Source organism: Rhinolophus sinicus, chromosome 6 (genome assembly GCF_057876585.1).
Source record: "Rhinolophus sinicus isolate RSI-liver-muscle chromosome 6, RSI-T2T, whole genome shotgun sequence".
In the NCBI taxonomy this organism is placed as follows: domain Eukaryota; kingdom Metazoa; phylum Chordata; class Mammalia; order Chiroptera; family Rhinolophidae; genus Rhinolophus; species Rhinolophus sinicus.
In genome coordinates, this window is record NC_142506.1 from 3,683,473 (window position 1) to 3,701,897 (window position 18,425).

Below are 18,425 nucleotides of genomic sequence, written 5' to 3' on the forward strand. Positions count from 1 at the left end.
TGAGAGGGGTCTCCCTGGGTGCATGGAACCCTGGGAATGGATACAGGAAATACAACAAAGTCTTAGGGAGTTAGGAATGAGACAGGTGGTCTATCTCCTCCTTGAGGACCTTTGCTGGGCCACCTTCACTGCAGGAGAGAAAGCCGAGATACTCCAGTGTGCCCCCAGCACCTGTCAGGGTACCCTGCTCTGTAACAAGTCCTAAGAGACTTTTGCAAGCTGGAAAGAAAAGACACTGGACAGTAATTTATATCTGTGAATAAATAACACTGGGAATTGTAACTAGGTCGGTAAATGTAAAAAACAGTACACATGTATTTTTGTTTTGTTTTGTTGTTCTTTTTCTTCTCAGGACTCAAGGTTTCAAACCATGTGCTGCCTTTCTTTCATTCCAGATTCCTAATCGTGTGGGTCCTGCTGTGAATTCTAAAGAGCCCTCCTATGAGTCCCGTGCTCCAGGTAATTTTAATGATCCATTTCCTGTATAAATTTTTGACAGTCTTGTTTCTCATTGCCCATGACTTTGCTCTAACAAGGGGGAATCACATAGGCTCATTTGGAAAGTCGTATTGCATTGTTAGCTCAAGAATATTGCTAAAGTCTTGTGTAGTTCTCAATTTTACCAGAATACTTAGGAATGTCTCCAGTGATCTTACTTGTGGATATGATGCTACAAAGTGGAACAGACAGATGTTTTTAGGTGAATTTTTAAATTTGGGCCACTTCTCCTACTCCCTGCCAGCCTGACACACAATCCGTGTAGGGTAATAATTGAGAAATTCCCATTTACAGTAGGGTATTGATTGACAGGCTGGATTCCAGGCTGAGAAAGGTTAATGGAGGGGAGCCGGTTCTGGAAACCATCACTCAAGGGGGACAGTTGAAAAGACTGATAGCATTAATGTTAGAAAGGAAGAGGCAGAAATAGTGCTGTTTAAAGTGCTTTGAAAAGACTAGAAGACTTTGATTCCGTGACAATTAAAATCCTACATCACAAAGCTGATAAGAAGGAGCATTATTGTAGCTGGAATAAGGTCAGAGACCCAGAGACCAGTCTCTGGAGCTTTCCTTCTGAGCTTCTCCCTAAAATCACTTTTCTCAGGAGACGGTTTCAGATACTGTACTATAGGACACTGTAAATTCCATCATAAGAAATAAATGCAAATAAATTACATTGACCTAAAAGAGAGCTTCAAGACTATGTCTAAAAAGCATAACTAACTTATAATAGCAACACAGCATAGAGTGTGATAATAATTTCATTACTAATCATGATTTCTACCCCTTCTTGGGGGATTACTGTGCTTCAGGATCAGAACTTAGAAACCGGTGTCCTAACACTTCCACTTCATGACTGTTTTTACCTTAGACAAATAAGTTTGTCTATGGTTGAGTTTTTCATGAGTAAAATAGGTATAAAATATACCTTTCTTCTAAGTGTTATGTCAAAGGCTTAAATAATTTAATATCTGTGATGCATTTAGAATGATGACTGACGCCTAGGTAATACTCGTTATGTGTTTGATATGTAGGTGAATAAGTAAATCATCCAACAGACAGACAAATAAATAAGTCTATGAGGAAACATTTACAGTAGCTGTTGTGGAAAAGTAAATTATTCATAACATTGAAACCATAGAGGTTTAATGACAAAGAGGGGATTTGTTGAAACCATCCCTGTTGCAGCTAAAGTGGTAAAATTCAACATTGTGTCTGGTAATGGATTTGAGATTCATCTCAATTCCCTTCTGAATGAATAGGTACAATGTTTCTCTTATGATTCTTGGTATAATTTCTTGAGAATGTACTTTGTTCAAATGGCCATCTAGCTGGATGGTCCTGCTATGTGTGGATGTATTTCTAATGTACAAAACCCAAAGAAGATCTGCTGTTCCGGTAAGTTCTGGAAACTGACACTAGACCTCATATTAGGTTGTGTGAGCAAAAAGGAGTCAGACTCCAAGTGAAATACCAAAATTATGAGAATGCAAGTATACCCCAGAAGATGTTCAGCGCTCCATGGCAGTCGTCAGATAAATCCATTACCTTATGGCAAGAGTCTTGCGAGGTTAGTACAGGAGTGCCTGAGTGTCGGTTTGACACATCTTGGTGTGTTTCAGCTTTAGTTACCTTTCTTCTCTCTTCCTCCTCCTGATATGAATCATTCTGGTGTGTGGCGGACAAGACAGTCAGCTGGAGATGCAGGCAGAATTTTCCTGGCAGCCTCTATAATCTGAATTTCCTATAAACGTGACAAGGAGTTTGCCATGGATTTGGTATGATTCATCATTATTCCATAAATCCCCCCTTTGACATTGCAGTTGGGGATGTGAAGCCAAAAGAAAGATTCCAGGATTCCCAAGGATGTCCTATGCCCAATGCCATTTTAAAAAGTTTGTCTAAATAAAGGTCCTCTATCATAGCCCTTCGCCTGTCCCTTCCCCCCACATAAAATATTGACATAAGAGAGAGTGAACATGCTAGGTATTTTATTTGCTTAGTAATATTTTTCTGCTAAATTGGCTTCAGGGTGGGAGTCTCCAATCACAAATTTCCCACAGAGAAAATGCCACTGTTCCCCATCGGTGGGTGAAAAAGCAGAACGTCCTTGTCATAAGCTTCTAAGATACTGCTGTTCTGGGGTGTTAGGACAAACTCGTCCATCTGGCTTTAACAGTAGTGTTGTTAGAGCTTCAATTAAAACAGATGGATTTTTGGATTAATACATTGAAAGGGCCAGCTGATGCATTGGCTCAGTGTGTCTTATCGGATACAAGGTGTAAAGAGTTGGAAAGAAGTGTGGCAATATTTCGGACCTAATTATTATCACCTTCAAGGACATAAAACTACCAAATAGTTTAAAAGGAATAGAGAGGAACTTTGATTCTCCATCAAAGGTCAGCAGACTTAGAAGGGATAAGACAGTTGTCCTCACTTCTTTTTAAGAATAAAAATGAGGTATTGATTAGTAAAAACGGAACAGAAGACACTGTGTCTGTGAAGGAAAATGTAACCATGAGATTGGAAGACGAGACAGTATTTATCCATTGATTTACTGTGTGGTTGAATGATTAATTCTTTCACTCAGCAAATGGTTATTGAATACGTAAGTCTGCAAATTTTCTTGGGTCTCTTTTTCCACACTCGTCTCCTCTCATTGATATTTGTCTGCCCTGTCAGGGAGAGGGAACGCCCCCTCCTACCCTTCTTCAGTTCTTGTGGCCGGGCTGCTAATCAAATTGACACAAGGAAGTAAAACAGGAGAAAGTCCCCAATTTTATTATGTGCATATGGGAGAATGAAAAGAACGGTTCTCTGGGAGAGAAGTGGAGCAGGCCGTTTACATGTCCTTTACATAAAGAAGCCATACATCAGTGGGTGTTTAACAAGACAAGGAGCATAGGTTTGGGGGTTCGTAGCTAGTACGGAATTTAAGGAGAAGTGGGCATAGGGCAGTAAGTGAGTAAAGCCCACAAGGGTTTGTTTAGCCGGGCTTCTCAGCTCTGGATTCTGTCTCTGGCCTTTGGCTGATTCACCATTATCTCACTGTTCTTAGCCCTCCTAGCAGGCGGGTTCCTTCCACCTGGAGATTTACCCCTGTGTTTAAAGAGACAGAGTCGGAGAGCTTCTCCCACTCCTGCTGCCTCCAAGGGATGGTAATCTGAAGTCATCACTATGCCATCAGGGGATGTTTCGGGGTCACTTGCCTTGAGCCCCAATAGCCCTTGCTCTAACGACATTAAACTAATTGCAGTTCGTAGGATAACTGCCATATTATGTTTATAAATATTTAAGTACGTATTAGTATGGAATACTTGTTTTCCTATCTCGGTCTTCCCTAATCATTTTTTTAAAGACCTTGTTCAAATTCCACCTTTGAGACTTCACCTAAAACTGTGTAAGGTCGGTAGTGTGGCTTTTGCTGTGTTCTTACAATCTACAACTTGGCAAGTGCAACTGTCCTATGTACCTTAAGAGGGGAGTCATGCCTATGAGCCAATCAAGTTCTAACATAAGACGTTTGAAGAAATGAAGAGATAAGAATCCATGATAGAAAAATTAGCCCTGGAGGGGAAAACAAATAGAAAATAGAAAAGAACTTTAAAATTCCAATTAGTGCCCTCCAGGACTGTCAAGGCTCTATACTGCATCCATGAAAAAGAGAACTGGGGTGCCCAACAGGATAAGAGGCGGACATTCTGAGAAAGGAGCCGCTGAGTTAGGATGAATGGGCGAGGGTGGGGGGAGGGGCAGAAGGCACAGCTCTGAGCTGATCAAGCCTCTCCCTCCTGCATCACGCAGGTGATTGATTCAAGGCCACTCCGCCTTCGCAGCCCCGTTTAGAATAAACCTGAGATGGATTACTGCGCTAAGTATTTTGCGCGCTGGATTTACAGGGATAATTTAGCGGAATATTTCCACTTCCAATAAATCACGCTGAATATTGCTGTGGTACGCTCTACTTATCTAAAAGTTTTATGTGGATTATATTTAAAAAACAAAACGAAACACAAGCAGTGACCATTTCAGTGGAAGGGTCCGGAGGGGCGGGCTCTTGTCAAGGAATCGAATCTCTGGACGAGTTGTCACATATGCCAGGCCAGTGGTGTATGTGCAGTGAGAGATGAGTCCTTCAGCCCTGCCCATCGGGACCCAGGCCTGAGCCGCTGTCCAAGTGCTGAACTGCCTTAAATCAATAGTTTGCAAGATAGCAGAAGGCTGGGCATAATAAGTCATCATCTTAATGAAATATAGATTATTCCAAAACTATTAAACAAGCGGTTGGTGTCAGGAAAATTGTTCACTTTTTCAGAACGAAACAAAACCATCTATTTCAGAGGAGGGAAATCAATAGACATCTGTGGTCTGCCGTGAGGCTTGAATATATAAATAAATGTATAGTTAACATTACTCACTGACACCTACCTAGTTGGTGTCTTCATTGTGACTTAATCTGAAAAATGTGTTTCTATGGAGTCTGCTGAAGTGAAGGACATCAGGAAATCCTCATGCTCTCCCTCATCTTTATGTTTCTTCCCCTTTTCTTTCTCCTCTTCCTCTTTGCTGCCGTTCACGGAGCATCTGTTGTGTGACAACAGAGAATGGATATGGTCCTGGGAGTTCTGTGGGGGTTACTTTAGTTCACATTTAAAACAAGGCTGAGAAATAGGTCTTGTACCTTATTCCACTGTTTAGGAAACAGGTGTCCCAGGTAATTACGTAACTGTTCTGTGACTGGAGGATTGGAGCTGGGGCGCAGATATGTGAATGGGCTCTGCTGCACACATGGAGACCTGGTAGGACTAAATCAGTTTCCCCACAGGGACGTTGGCTCCGCCTACAGGTGCCCACTTCCTCTGTGTGGCCACAGTGGTGAGTCCTATTCTGGAACAATCACGTCCCAAAGAGGGATTTATGAACATGACCTGTCATCCAAATAACCATGGATGAAGGTCAGCAATATGGATTCCCCAGACCATGCTGGGATAACAAGTGAGATTTTTAAGAGGCAGACTGGATACTTTTTTCCTTCTTCTTCTTCCCATGGGGATTTCAAGGTTGGGAAACATTCCAACAGCATATATCTTAATCTCCTTGAAGAGATCTTTAGATTCTGCAATCTGCCATCAAAGCCTTGTATCCTCTAATAAAAGAGTAAGCAAACATAATTACAGCTTTTTCTCTGTCAGTATGAGCTTTCTTTCCTCTCCCTTCCATTGCCTTGTTCTCTTCTCCTATGACTTTTCATCAATGCCATCAATAGATACCCGATCTTCACTTTTTAATCATATTATGGATATTTTAGTAGACTTTTACCCATCCATTTACTTATGGGTTTAACAGATATTTATTGAATGTCCACTGTGTGATAGGTATGGTGCTATTTAATCATCATGGAAACATTTGAAGAGGTTTTAATACAAACATCTCCTTTTACAGATGACAGAATAGGAATGTTCCTTGATTTAAATTTAGTGAAAGATCCAGAACTTGATTTAACTTCTTATTATTGGCAGTTTGCATCTTTCTAGGGGTTTCCATATGTGTCAGCTCACCCAGGTTATTAATAGCTCCTAATAGCCCTCTTTTATGACTGAATTCACTTATTTATTAAAAATTTTTTTAAAGATGGCTTTTTTTATTAGGGGCCAGGGATAAAATAATGAGTGTAAAAGATACATAAACCCTGGTTTCCTAAAGCTTAAAGTCTACCAGGGAAAGAAGTAACCAAATAGTTATCCAAATAATATATAATTATAATTCATGATAAATATTATAGAGAAAGTTATTGATTGCTAGAACATAAGGGAAAGTGCGGCCTTGTTGGATTAGCACAGTATCTTTAAGGATGTGATGTTTGAGGTGAGTCTTGAAGCCTACAATACTGGATGAGAAGGGGAAGCTCACTGAGCTCTCACAGCAGAAATAGAATGAGCAAAGGCCCTGGGGCAGCACGATGCATGACATCATGAAGGAAATGGCAAAGAGCCTCAATGGCTGAGCAGAAAGACCCAAAGGGAAAGTCATTAAACATGGGCTATAGAGACGGGCAGTGCAAAACTATGGTAGGGATTTCAGATTGTGTGAGCATTTGGGTCTTTCCCCATAGTGAATGGGATATAGAAGCATACTGAGCAGGAGAGTGATGCCACTAGGCAAGTTGAAGTACAGGAAGCTTGTTGTCCATCCCAAGACGCTTCTTTCTCTGGGATAGAATGTGACCCCTTGTAACCTTCAGAGTTCTGCATGTTTGACTTCACACTCACATTCACCTACTCACTGCTCACCTCCACCTGTCACACTTGTGTGTGGCATGCTTGGTAAATGTCAAGAGAAAACATACACTTCATGCACTGTCCTGGGAAATGTACGCATGATCCAGTGGGACCTACAGGGGTGGAAGCTGGTGACTCTAATTCCACATTATCATTAGAAGGTTTGAGTTTTGGAGGAGAGCAATTTATTTTTTTAGGACAGTCCCAATATAAATTAACGAAACTTGGTGGGCAGTTTCTCGTAGAGAGAAAAGGTGGGAGAAAAACGGGAAGCACAGGTGAAAAGAGAAGGAAAGCCACACGGTGGGTGTGTGCAGGGGGAACGTAAGACTGCATAGTAGTCAAAGTGCTGGGCTGTGATGCGAAGCTGTATTAAAGGGGATGGGTGCAAAGGCCAGAGGATGAGTTGGAATCTTAGAAACTAAGGTAGAGAGAGAGATTTGGCCGTCCGGCAGAGCTGGAGGATGTTACACCTTCCTCCAATCAAGTGGTGCAGCCAAGAGGCTGTGGTAATGCAGTCAGAGATCACGCATGGGGTTTGTAAATACTTGGATTCACTGCGCCTCCCAACAGCCCATGACGGACTGCATAATAATCTTGTACAAAGCCACACCAAATAGTACAAAGTATGCACTCCGAACACATTCATCTTTCCTGCAAACTGATGCTCCATTTTTTATTAAGAAATGAGTGGTAGAATGCAATTTGCTTCTGTCTTCACTTTGAATACCAGAACGCTCCTGAAATAAAGTTCACGCTTTCCAGTCACTTTCCACGTCCTGCAGTTTTGAATAATTGATTTCCTCTCCCCTGCTACCATTATTTAAACGATAGAATTTAGCCTTTATACTCTTTATTTCTTCTTTCAAAAACTCATGTGATTTTGAATGCATGCTAGTCCAGATCCTGTTAGCATGGTAATGGAATGTACACAAAAAGAAAATCAATGAATGACCTCCCTTTGTTCATTACCTACCAAGGCATTCATCCACATATAGGTTGCATAGAATTTATTTGAAGCAAAGGACATGCTTTTAATGACCTAGTCTACGCCAATGGTTGGCGACATGTTTTAAAAATGGCTTGAACGTGTGAGGAGAGCGAGTATTCTGCACGGTAACGTTTTAGCTCTGTGACCTAAGCAAGCTGTTTCACCTCGCTGGGCATCCATTCTTTCTTTGCAAATGGGGACGACCATAGGAACTCTTACAAAATGGGGAGGATCAAGCACTGTGACGGTACCCCGGTAGGCTGGCCGCAAGAGACACTCCCTCCCCTTTTTAATAATCCCACCCAAACGGAAGCATTTCGTGGTTCTAACAAAAATAATAGCTGGCGAGGTTTCCATTTGATTCCTATCCAATGGTGCTGGTGAACATGGAGGAATAAAATGCTAATGAAAATCTCCAAATTCCTCAAGGCTGCTACATTGAGCTGGAAATAGCACGGTGCCAGTATCGTTCACAGACTTTTTTTTTTTTAATACTTCAGCTTTTCCTCCTTTCCGGAAACACCTCCCATCCCAGCTGCTGTGCTTTACCTTCACCCTTAGACTTCTGGGCTCAGCTGGAATGCCAAAGTGCTCAGAAGGGAAGAATACAATCATTAGCATTTAAATGTATGAGTGTTGTCATCCTTATCATCATGGGCACGATTTTAAGACTATCGTCAGGATTTCTGTAGGCAGACACACTGTGTCCGGTGCCCCCACAATGCTCTAAGGAAACGCAGAAAAATGGAATGACAATGTATGGCTTCCAGATAATGAGATTGCCTCTGTCTTTGAGCATAGCATTCACCATACCCAGAATATTTCCCCCGTCCCTTTACCTTGCAAACTCCCATTTGTCCTTCAGTTCCCAGCTCATCTGTCACCTCTTCTAAGACGTTGTCTAGAACCCTACTCCACATATAAGCCAACTACTTCTTGCTGTCTTTATACCTATGTTCTAAACTGTCAAGCACAGTGCTCAGTATTCTAGTCACATTGTATCATTTAATCCTCATAAGAATTAAGCTCCATGGTGCAGGTATTGACACCCAAGCGACTTGGATTAAGTTATTTGCCCAAGGTTGTGCACCTAGCGGATGTCTGGACCTGAATTTGAATGCAGGTGTACCTGGCCTGAGTATTAAGCCTCTTACCTACCCTACTACTCACTACCTTTTCTCAGAATTCCTTTCCCAACCTTGATGGGGGTGGACATGCTGCTCACATCAGTTCTACCCCAGGGGATTTTGACTGAGACACACAGTTGACCACATCAATTCACGTAAGAACAGTCTAGGTGCAGGTCATCAGACTCCCATAAAGACAAGCCTCCATTCAGCTCCAAGTTCTGTCCCACAGCTTTGTAGCTTGGGCTAATTTTGTTAAATTTTAAGCTTCAATTTTCTTACGTGGAAAAACATGGCGGGGGGAGTAACACCTCACACACACAAAGTTTTACCTTATGATTCTGTGAGTTAATTGAGATTGCTATAAAGCGATTATGATAAAGTGCCTTCTCCACAGTGTCAGTACATGATAGCTATAAAGATGATAGTAGTTATTATCATGACTATATTATTATAAGAGGTGTCAAAACTAGAACGGAGGTTGAGTTAGGAAATCTGCGTGCGTTACACTGGGCTGGGCTCTTGCACATCCCTCTCCTTAAATGCTCTTCTCCCTAATATTCATGTTAATACATTCATTCCTTCAGCAAATATTTATTAAGCAGCTACTATAGGCCACGCACTGTTTTCGTGCTGGAGTTGCCATTCTTCAGGTTTTGGTTTAATTCTCACTTCTTTAGGGAAGAATTTCCTGCTAAAAGAGGGCTCTACTCTGTGGGTCCCTCCTCAACACCATGTTTGTTTTATTCCCATGTATTTGCATGACATTGTTTCTTTTCCCTTTACGTGCTCGATGTTTGTCTCCCCATGGACAGCAGAAACCAGGATGTAGCGCGGTGCTCAGCTCATGAGGGTCGTCCAATCATATTAAAGAATGAATGGCAGGGCCTAAAAGAGAAGTTTAAAACTGTCAAATGGAAGACGCCAAATTAACCCAAACTGGGAGATACATAGAAAAATGTAAGTAGGACGTAAAAAAGCAAGGAAGTAGCAGGTAGAGAGCAAATGAAATAGAAAACTGAAAACATATCATAGCGTGCCTCCCACATCCAATACGTGAGGAAACAGGCAAGATCGAGTGAACACCAGTAAGATTATTTAGAAACAAAAATTAGACGAGGCAAGGGACATGGATTCCTGGGTGGCTAGAAGGACAGAAACAGGTAGGATGGAGCAGAATGATTCCATTTTATAAAAAACATTCCACTCCTTCAACATATCCGCCCCCTACATATTTGTTTATAGTTTTTGAAAGATGCCACGTGATGGCACCTAGAGTTACTGGATGTCATTTATAAGTAGTGAGGCTTGCAGTGATTTTTTTTCTTTCATCTTTCTTACACATTTAAATTATTTAATAACCAAGAATCATTTTTATAAAACAATAATCTTATTTTTCCTTAAAGTGAAAATAAGTATCTGCTAGATAGTGGCAGTGATTCATTTTGAGAGATGGGGCTAAGGATTATTGCCATGTTCTTGTCTGTAATTTTATGTGTAGTTTTCCATTGAAATTAAAAATGTATTCAATTGAAAAAATAAGAGCAAATGCTGTGTTATCTGAAGTGATCATACAGAATCCTTCAGGTGGTCCTCAAGGGGGGCACAAGTTGAAGGGTGGGCAGGTCAAGTTTAAAGCCTGGGGGTGAAGTTGTGCCCTTGTGTACTGATTCATTTCTGAATGTACAACACAGCATTATGAATGTATTTGTTTATATGTCTTCAACTAGCATATGAGGGCCTGAGGACAGGAAAGGTGTCTTATTTCTTCACCTCCTACAGAGCCTAACATGTATGTGCTTCATAACAGTTTCTTGGAAGAAAGTGAATTGTCTTAGCTCTGCCTCTAACCAGCTGTGAAAGCGTAGCCATGGTACACACTTCCCTTTTATCCTCCTGATAAGAACATGTTGCATTATTTTCCACATCGGCAATATCATGTGGTCAGCCAGCCTAAGAGTCATGTTTTCAGATGACAGAAAGCATTAGACACCTGGACTCAGGTAAGACACTTGGGTCTCCTCCAGGTAGAAAAGGGCTTCAGAACTTCATCATGGGCTCCATTTAATTCGATGGCAGTTCACAGTGTTGAGTTTCTTGTAACACTGAGGGAGCCGCCGAGAAAGCTGGTATTTTAATGGGGTCGGGGATGGTGAGTGTTAGATATAATTTAATCTCCAGGAACCAATAGCTTTGGAAATAATGATGCCTCTTAACTATCAACTTGAAAGCTACTCAGAGTAATTGAACACTTACTCCAACTCAGAGAAACGATGCTTATTTTTGTGTTCTTGATTTAAAGACTAGAGTGATTGGTTCATACCAGAGAATGCCAGTGGGCAGGGCACAATTATGGCCTAATTCAGTTATTGCTTTTTTTTTTCAACTTTAAATTCATGTAAGCTTATAAAAAGACCATGCATCCTGCTCTAGGTATGTGTATTTATATTAAAATTACATATGCCTTTTTGTATTACCTTATATATTCATGTATATATAACCATATTAAATGTTTTAATTTTAAAAGGTGAGGAAATATTAATGAAAGCTGTCATATTTTTTCTGACATCCCAACAGAGCAATCTGGGGACCCATAGAGTGAGAGCCCTCCACCTTGGGGACCACTCACTAATGAGCATCTTGAATCAAACTGTGTGGGATAAATCCTGCTGCCTCCCTCAATGAGCTCTGAAACAGGAATAATTTTATCCTCTCTGTGCTTCATTTTTCCATTGCAAAATGGTCTTCCTTATCAACTGCAGGCAGACCTATCACTGACACGCTGTACAGTATGGAATGCTGCCCACCCCTCTCTCCGTCGCCTTTTGCATTTCCGTGTGGCTGTATGTCTATTTCCCACAAAAATTCATTCCGAGAACTCAGTATCATGCCTTAAATCCAGTCTGATGGACTCTGGGAAGTTCTGGGACATTCAGGGGATGACAGTAATATTTATTCTGTTTGCTTTGTCTTATGTTTCTTTTCATTTCAAAAACAGATGTTTGTTGATTTCTTCCTGCGCACCCATGACTGGCTTATAGGCGGCGCTCAGGAAATGTCAGCTACTATATTATGTCCAATGGTATCTTAGGGGAGTGTGACTCCCCACTAACAATGGTCTAGGTGTGTTCTATGTGTGTCCCATTGCGTTCGGCGTAGCATCCACAACTAAGGATTATTTCTTGCAAGTGTTCTAAAGTGGACACTGTTCTGCTCAGTAAAATGCCCATTTTAAGATTATTTATATGCATTATCCTACATGTACAAGTTTTCAATTAACAAGTGTCCTAAATTGTGGCCTGATACTCTCTCCTGGTATCTATTTCTTTTTTCGACTTTCCAATTATCCTAGAAATGGGATTCCTATCCATAGCCTCTAGAGGGCTACAGAAATTTTAATGCAGCAACACACCCCCTATACACGTGGTTGGCAAAAGGTGCACCATTTAAAAATCACACCATGAAAGAATAGGTTCTGAGGACCTGTTCAAAGATGAGGCAAAAGGTATACAGAAGCTATGTGAATGACAGAATCTTAACACGTTGAGATTCAAAGAGTGCTGGCTTTGAGACTTACCGCCCGTTCTTTGAACCATCCTCCCATAAAAAGGTAAAACCTAATTCCTTTTCCCTTAGTGACTCTTCTATAATGAAGAGAAGGCGGTGGAAGCAATGCAGTGTGACTTCCCAGGCTAGATTAGAAGGGGGGGTGCATCTGCCACCCATGTCTCTCTCTTCCTCACTCTCTCTCTCTCTCGACTTTGGCTTTCTGCCCTGAGCTGTTGTGTGAACAGTGCAGAGGCATTGACACCAGTGTGCTGGCGAGAAGCTGGAGGAAATGACCCAGCTCAACCAGCCTGCAGCCCCACCGGAAGCCAAGAGAAGCAGTGATGGCCCGCCCCTGCCATCCCTGTCCAAATTGTAGAGTCATGAGGACATAAAGATGGCGACAGTTTTATGTAAGTAACTGTCAGGGTGGCTTATTGTTACACCAGTAGGTAGAACACAAGGGGTCTTCAGGGGAACAGGACAGTGGGCGTCTGCTGAAGAGTACAGAGCACGTTCAAGTCCCGCCATTATGCTTCTCCCCGAATTCGCTTGGTCCCACCTGCCTTCTGGGTTTTGGACACTTGGTCAGTGGAGACTCCAGAAGTTTGGCTTCATCATCTTCTAACGCTGCTGGGTTGCTCAGCACCCATCCTTCAGCACCCAGACGATCAGGCTTCAACGGGGACTCCCCTGCACCCACGGGACAGAGCCAGCCACATGGGCTTCTGTGCGTAGGTGTGAGCTGGTGGCCTCCATAGGACCTCTGGCCATGACTCAGCCAGGAGAGCACGCTGGTCATCACAGCATTTAATAAATGTGAGAATTCAGGAGGAGCGATATGAACTATACCACCTAACATTAGTTTTGCTGCCCAGCATCTACTAACTTGACCCTGATGAGGTTAACTTAATTTATTTTATTAGTTTACTGCTTGGAACATAGGGTTTGTTAAATGTGGGCTCTTCCCTTGTCTATGAATGTTAGATGTGAGGGGAAACCCAAGAGAGATCCTCAGTGACAAGTGACAGAAAAACCCCCAAAAGCCTAAAACCTCTTTGTAAGGCTTTTGAGTAAATGTTTTACGTTAGACTGTCCCGTAAGCTACAAGAAGACTCTAAGTGACAGCATGCACATTTCTTTCTTCGTATGTGCCTGCGACCTTATCACAACGGACTGGGCCGTTATGATGGTGTTCGGATGGGAAATGGCTGATCCTGGGAGTGTGTTGTGACATGTTGCATTGGGAAAAAGTAGTAATTTTATACGTGGATGCTCCTTTATCAAACATCTTTCCCTTGTAACTACTCTTGTTTTAGTGAAACCACAGAAGGGGTGCCATGAATAGCAATATTTGAAATATTTATATGTCTATTGGCCAATCAGTGTAGTTGGTTTTTATATTACATAAAGATTTTTTTAAAAAAGCCATAGCGGGGTGTGTGGGGTGTGGGTGACGGGTAGAGAGAGAGAGAGAGAGATTCCAAGATCTTATGGTTTTGTTGATTAGCACTGTGACACACTCAGCGTAGCTTTGGATAAGTCTCCAAAGAGAACTATGTCTTGAAAACAATTCAGAGTATGACTTTTGATGATGGGGTGAAATGGAATCCAATGTACACAAGGCCCATGAAATATATGACGGTTGTATTTTGTGCATACCCGTGAGAGCTTACTCAAGTTCTGATTGGGGTTTGGGCAAAACCCTCCCTGATACCGAGCCATCCCTCGGGCTCCAACTCTCAGATGCCTCAGTGCGTGACTCACGTGTGGGGCTGAGTTGGGCTGAAGAGCTTACTGGGGTACCCTGGGTCTTCAGCTACTTGGTCATACACACATTATCATGATAAGCCACCGTCAACTTCATAGTCTTCCCCTTGCATGCCAATCACTGGGCATGAATCTGCAAAAGCTGCTCGTACCATCAAATGAGCAGGAAAGCATCAGAAGCCACTCAATGGCCACTCTTCCATTGGAAGTCCAAAGTAAATTTGTACCAAACACGGACAAGCAAGCACCACACAACCAACAGAGAAAAGCATGGCAGTGCTGAGGTCTCTGAGTTTCCAACCGGTGCAGGTCGGAGGCACAATGTCACGTGTAATGGCTCCCGGCAAAGTGGCCAGACCCGTCTGGTTCTGACCAACTGACAGTGATGGAGAAGAAGAAACATTCAGGAAGTGAGTAAAACCACCAGATGGCCGAGTGATTTGATTGCAGCTCGGGGGCAGTTCTTTATGTAATAATATTCTGGTCTGTTAAATTTTATAAATCTCTTCTTGATATAGTACCAGGCACTTGCAGTTCTGAGAGCGCCAATCCACATGGCCTCAAAAGGAAGATTTTATCTTTGAAGAGGGCTCTCAAACGGCATGGAACCTGACACTCGTGACTCCCACTAAATAGTCTATCAGATGTTTGGGCCACTTCAGTTGTTTTATCTTCCTCTCCTAAAGCAGTCAAGTCCTCATCCTTCTGAGTGCCACTTGGGGGGCATGTTGGAAAGCCAACGAGTGTCCTTCTGTGCCCTGAAGGCTTTGCATATTTCCATTAACTCATAGTTGATGTGTTGCTCATCGACCATGAGCCTGTCCTCTGCAGGACTCTGGAGACTTCATAATTTAAAGGGGAGGAGAAAAGCTCTGCCCCACAGGAGTGCAGGAGCCAAAAACAGACGTGAGTGCTCTATTGTGAAATGATACATTACGAAATGATCGTGCTGTCCAGTAGTTTGGCTTTTTTGAAGTTCACAACTTTCCATTTCTTTCATTATCCCTTTTATGGCATTATCTGAGTAGTCTGTTGTTGAGATATGATATACATATACGTGCATGGTATGTGTTTGGCATTTCTTTGTGCCAAACAGCACAATAGGTGTTGGTGACAGAGATAACACACTGACTCCTGTTTTCAGGAAGATTCAGTGTGATAATAGCTATGATGGCTGTGGGAATGTTTTTCCTCAGAGCAGCGGCCCCCAACTCATATTAAGAGTGGGAATGGAAGGCTTCCTGGAGGAGGTGAGCAGTGACTTAGTGCTAAGCATACAGACTCATTAATACTAGCAATCAGGAAGTTAAGAAAGTATGGGAGGCAGAAATAGTACCTGTAATAAGTGACTGTTTTATACTTATTACGAATTAGGTCCAAGATAAAACCTTGTTCATTTGGCTGCAACACCCATTTTCAGACAATCTGTGCAATGCGACGTTCTAAACAACCCCTCTAATTGTTTTACCCTGGGTGAACATGCTAATGTCTAAAAACATTTAAATTCAACTTGCAACAGAACCCCAAAACTGCAGGTCAGATTATGTCCCTAAGCCACCACGTTGTGACTTGCTTTAGTGTTTGTCAGACAGAGAAGGAGGCAGAGAGATGCAGAGCACAAAGAATCAGAGCCAAGCCCCGAGAGGTGAGAGGGGGCTGGAAGGGGCTCAGAACACGGAAGTCGTGTCTGTGATGGGAAGCGATGGAGGTGGCTCGGGTTTTCAGCCCACACTTGGCGGTTACCTCTCCCTCTGCTTCCTTGCGCTGGCACATGTGGACTCAGGGGCACGCCGTACAGACGGACACGTCATTGATAGGATGAGTGGGGGCCCCATTTTCCATCTGACGTGCCGCGATTGTCCTCTAAGACTTTTCTTTCCCTTTAAGTCACAAGCTGGCCACATAGCTTCTCCATTTTTGTTTGTTTTTATTTTCTTTTGTTTTTCCTATGAGTCCTATCAGAGACAGTTTTGGATGTGCAGAGACAGGTGTTGATTCAGTTTAGTTAATGCCCTGTTCAATCTCTGCCGTCTGTCTAGAATCCTTCATCTATGGACTTAAAAGTGAACATGGGCACATCTGGTTTGTAGAGGCCTGGACCCTGAGAAAGACAATGCCTCCTCAGATGTGTATTCACCTCCTCTCAAGGAGAGAAGTGAGGAAACATGGAAAACATGGATTCTGGAGGTCTTCTACAGTACCTGCTCCTGCTTCAGACTTTGTCATCAATATTTGATTTCTTCCGGACTTGGCTAAGCTTGGCGGCCCTAACTGCCTCACAAAACATGCATTCTGCCACTTTCTCGCCAGTAGCAATTTCCTCAGACGTCATAAGCTAGTCCCTCAGCTTGAACTGAAATAAAAGAAGACTAGTGTCAACCTACAGCAGTAAATGACATGCCACCCACCAAAGACTGCATATCAGAGGTTTCTCTTTGGGAGGTGACAATTTTCTGGTAGAAGAAATGAGTTAGTCTCTCCCTGCAAGCCCAGATCTTGCTTTCTCAGCCAATGCTAGGTCCCACCTAATTCCAGGAGTATTTTGTCTACAAGAAAACCAGGTGCTTTGTCATTTGAGTTGTCTTAGTGATTCTCCTTTCTAGCCCATCTTTGTCTTTAATTTGCAGATTCTGCCAGCTCTTAGGGGGTGTCTGTGCCTGAAAAGGCCAGCAGCAGTGGATGAGCATAGCCACAGACCCCTTAGCCAGCTTCGAGTTGGTATCAGAAGTTTCCAGTAGCATGTAAAAAGAACACACCTAAAGGAAATTGATAATTTGTACTTCGTTTTCTTGCCTGTGTAAACATTTGACACACAAATCTCTGAAGAGTATATCCTGGTGAGAGAGGTATCACCACACATGAACTTGTTCAGTGATCAAAAGCCTAGCAAAGTAATATGCAACTGATTTCACTATATTTCGTTCCTGATGAAATGGGGAGATTATAGCTCCCATAGCTTTCAATTGGTGAGCTGACATTTTTAAAGCATGTGACAGAGAGGACAGGATGGGTACACTTTGAAGCTTGCTGTTTGTAATGATCAGAGGGAATGGCTGGCCTGATGTAAGAGCGGGATTCCAGTTCACTGTGTCTCGGCTCCTATGCTGATTGTGGATGAAGACTCTTTGCTGTTTGCGTGGGGCAGTGAGGCATGGGAAACTGGGCAAAAGGAAGGGTCTGACTGTCTATAAGTCTGTTAAAAAAAAAAAAGAAAAGGCTCCGATCATATGTCCCATGGTGGTGAGATGAGGGGAGTGGCATGGAGGTATGGTAGTTAGTTGCATGGTTGACGTGTCTTTCAAGGTCAGAGATTGATGATGACGAGTTAAGTTTGCATGAAGGCATATGGGGCATTGACCAGAAAAGACAGAGGAGAGTTAGACATGAGACCTATAGGAAGAGCTTTCTAAGCTTGTCGTGAAAACATATCTGTACCTAATTTGTAAGGCAGCTGTACCAGCAGGCGTATTGTGTAGGAAGGAGACATGCTCTAAGATGTTTCTTCTCTCTTAAATTGAGTTATGAAAGATTTAACACAATAATCAAGAAACAGTCTGGGCGTTGAGGAGTAAAAATGATTAAACACGTACATCCTTGCCCTGGATACAATCATCTTTGATGCAATGGTGCCATGACTGTAAGAAGGGACCACTCTTTGCTTCCTGGCTGAGGAGCGAATCGTGGTGCCCTCCTCCCACCCAAAGAGCTGCCTCAGCTTGTGTTGGTTGTCTGGGAGCATAGTTAGAGGCTAGTTAGAGGCTAGGGACATAAATGCCCATGGCAGGAATTGGCCTCAGAGTAGCCTCAGGCTTATTTCTGTTGGGATCTAGAGGCATATTAATTAGTATCTAATGGAAAAAGAGGACGAGGCTCTTCTTAGCAGCCAGTTTAAGATTAAGGCCAGTTACCAGTGAATGACCACAGAAAAACGTTCTTTACTTGGAATTATTTAACCTTTTCTAATCTTCCATGAGAGTCAGATTTTTGTTTTGGATGCTTTTGCTGTTTGTTGCATTTCTGGAGAAAGACTGGAAGCCATTGTCTTGTGCCTGGGTTGGCTTTCCATCTCTTCTCTTTCTCATGACAATGGGACCTGCCATTTATGGGACTGTGCATTGCAGCTAGATTGTCTATAATTCTCGCAAACCCTTGCAAAGTATTGCCATCATAGAAATGAAGAGACTTGCAGGTTAAATCCATTGATAATGGGTACAA

The 18,425-nt window shown here is 42.5% G+C and overlaps 1 long non-coding RNA gene across 1 annotated transcript in view; it reads left to right on the plus strand.

The window, feature by feature from the left end:
- The first annotated feature begins 367 nt into the window (after nucleotides 1-367).
- Nucleotides 368-18,425, plus strand: part of LOC141567815 (uncharacterized) — a 115,658-nt gene continuing 97,600 nt past the window's right edge. Inside the window, exon 1 of the long non-coding RNA XR_012490654.2 lies at nucleotides 368-459. This is a non-coding gene — a long non-coding RNA (uncharacterized LOC141567815). The remainder of the gene's footprint in view (nucleotides 460-18,425) is intronic.